This window comes from Pelodiscus sinensis, chromosome 1 (assembly GCF_049634645.1).
Source record: "Pelodiscus sinensis isolate JC-2024 chromosome 1, ASM4963464v1, whole genome shotgun sequence".
In the NCBI taxonomy this organism is placed as follows: domain Eukaryota; kingdom Metazoa; phylum Chordata; order Testudines; family Trionychidae; genus Pelodiscus; species Pelodiscus sinensis.
Genome location: NC_134711.1, coordinates 216382932 through 216386102, shown reverse-complemented (window position 1 = coordinate 216386102; position 3171 = coordinate 216382932). Strand labels below are relative to the sequence as shown.

The 3171-nt window shown below is 45.1% G+C and overlaps 1 pseudogene; it reads left to right on the top strand.

The window, feature by feature from the left end:
* Nucleotides 1-2733: 2733 nt before the first annotated feature.
* Nucleotides 2734-2891, top strand: LOC142826619 (small nucleolar RNA SNORA76; annotated as a pseudogene).
* The last annotated feature ends 280 nt before the right edge of the window (nucleotides 2892-3171 follow it).

Genomic DNA, 3171 nt, shown 5'->3' with positions numbered 1-3171 from the left:
CCATTTTTGAGGTTAGCATTTGTTTTCAAATCTTCCGTCGCTGATTTGACAATTATGAAATGCTGACTTTGGTCATGTTTTTGTTTTTTTCATTTCCGTGAAGTCTTTTTTCTTTAAATTTTCATCTATCTAGTCTTGTGTTCTTTCTCCTGAGCTGAGACCATTCCTCATCCCTGAATGCTTCTCCTTCATAGTCCAAGGCAACTTTCTCTCCCATACCACTCCCTTCCATTGTCAGTTTTTGCTGGGCCTGCCACCCAGCCTGCTCCTTCAGGCCAACCTTGCCATCTTCAGCCAGATACACACATCAAGCAGGACTCCAGTTCATCTAGCCCCTCTCCAAACTTAGGCTATCCCAAATTCTCCCTTTCTATTTCACAGCCCCAACCAGCTCAGTCTAGCTTTTCTTCAAGCCCTGAAAGAGCCAGGATCTCTCCTTTCCTTCCCTCTCCGAACCTGGCACAGGCTGCAGCTATGCAGGGCACTTTGATGCACAGATTTCTCTGATCAATCATAATCATCCTTTTGATTTTTCTGACAATTATTCCATGTTTAATACTATACATACCCAATAATGTCAATTAAAGAGAGGCAGTGTAACCTAGTAGACAGAAAATGAAAAGATCTGCCACTATCCTTTCGATGGGCGTGTGCCAGTCATTTCAATGCTCCATGCCTTGATTTCCCCATCTATAAAATGGGATAATCATACTGACCTCCTTTGTAATGCACCTTGAGATCTGTTAATGAAAAGAATCCTATAAGAAGTGGATAATATTATTATGTGATGTGCTATCAATAGACTCTTGAGTCAGCAATCACTTTAGTCCTAGAGGCTGAAATCCTAACCTGACCAAAATCAATGGGAACTGTAGAACTAACTTCAATGGGTCCATGGAGTTATCCAGAGAATCTATATGTGGAGGAAGATGATTTGTTCTCCTAACATTTCTTTCTTATTTCCTGCCTGCCTTCCCTGTTTGAATACACAAGTCTATTATGGTAGTGTATACAAGTAGGAACTGCTATAGTTAAAAGGGCAAATATATCCTCCTTTTTCACTGTGTATATATAGCGTTAAGTGGCAATAATGTATCAAGTTTGATGATAGCTGTATCTTTTCTCTCATTAGCAGGAGAGATTTTGTAAACTTAGTTCCTAAATTACTTTGACAGCCTGATGTGTCTGTCACTTTTACCTTAAATCAATAAGATTGTTTATACTCAGTCAAGCAAAATTTGCAAAAAGAACTGCCTGCAGAGAACACAGAATGATTCACTGGGTGTCTTGGTGAATAAATGCAGATGAATAAAGATGACTATCAGTGAATTGTTTGGAGGAAGTCAAATTAAATAGTATATCTTGTTATACTGTAAACTCCAGTAGTGCCCATCTTTTTGTTCTGGGTTTGTACAGTGTCAAGCACAATGGAGTTCTGATCCAGGACTAGAACTCCCAGGCACTTCAGTAATGCAAACAAATGGAAGAGGACTGGTAAAAATCATCTCACGTTTTGGCATGTCTATCCATAGCAAGTAGGAGATCCCACAGAGACATTATGTGAGATGTGAAACTGAATCGGACTATTATAACAAAGTGGCATCGAGGCCAATCTCATTTAACTGAAGTTGTATGCCTTCTTGATTTGGGATGTCAGACAAAACTTAGATGTGTGGGGAAGTTAAACTATGTATCTCTTGACAAAGCCAGGAAATTCTTTGCTTTCCACTGTTAAGGCTAATAGGGAAGATAGTAGAAAAATGTCATTGAAGCTAGTTGTTTTTTAAAAATTTCTGAGCTGGTGACTACAGAAAAAACAAATAAAATAAACTGAGAAGCTACCTTTGTTACTATACTAAAGGACCACTAAAACAATAATTTACAAATCTCGGTTCTAGAGAGATCAAGTATTAACTGGTATATTTGTTTTCTGCTAAAGTCTCCAGTAACTGATGTATATTTTGCTATATTTATAGTTGGTATGTTGCAGTTTCTGTATGTGCAGTGCACAGAGCAGAGGTTCTTAAACTCTTTCATCGTGGTGACAACATCCTACATTTGTTATTAAATATCCTATAAAGGCAGTCCCCGGGTTACGTACAAGATAGGGACTGTAGGTTTATTCTTAAGTTGAATCTGTATGTAAGTCGGAACTGGCGTCCAGATTCAGCCGCTGCTGAAACTGACCGCCAGTTCTGACTTACATACAGATTCAACTTAAGAACCCCAAGTAAGCTGCTGCTGAAACTGATCAGCAGCTGATTCCAGGAATCCCGGGGCAGAGCAACTGTGCCTCGGGCTTCCTGTAGTCAGCGCTGGTCAGTTTAAGCAACGGCTGACTTGGGGACATCTGGGGTAGAGCAGCTGGGGTGCTGCTGGGTTGCTCCAGTAGCACCACTCCTCGGGGCTACTGGACCAACCCAGCAGCACCCCATCTGCTCTGCCCCAGGCGTCCTGATTCAGCCGCTGCTGAAACTGACCAGCAGCGGCTGAATCAGGATGCCTGGGGCAGAGCAGCTGGGGTGCTGCCGGGTTGGTCCAGTAGTGCCCAGAGCGGCGCTGCGGGACCAACCGGCAGCGCCCCAGCTGCTCTACCCCAGGGTCCACAACAAAAGCCTGGTCTGCTGGGGGGGGCACACTAGCTGCGCCCCCCCCCCCCCCCAGCAGACCAGGGACACAGGGAGCAAAGCGGCAGCGGGGGGTGCCTCGCCTCTGAGGCTTTGCTCTGGCGCGGGACCGTTTTGCTCCCGGTGCCCCTGGTTTGCTGGAGACAGTCCCCAGCAGACCAGGGGCATCGGGAGCAAAGCCGCAGCCCCAGCGGGTTTGCTCGCGGTGCCCCTGGTCTGCTGGAGACGGTCCCCAGCAGACCAGGGGCACCGCGAGCAAACCTGCAGCAGCGGCGGGTTCCCGCGCTTCTGAGGCTTTGCCATTGTGAAGTCATTCTGCCACTCTACTCTGCACTAGTTAGGCCTCAGCTGGAGTACTGTGTCCCGTTCTGGGCGCCACATTTCAAGAAAGATGTGGAGAAATTGGAAAGGGTACAGAGAAGAGCGACAAGAATGATTAAAGGTTTAGAGAACATGACCTATGAAGCCAGGCTTCATGAACTGGGCTTGTTTAGTTTGGAAAAAAGAAGATTAAGGGGGGACATGATAGCGGTTTTCAAATATC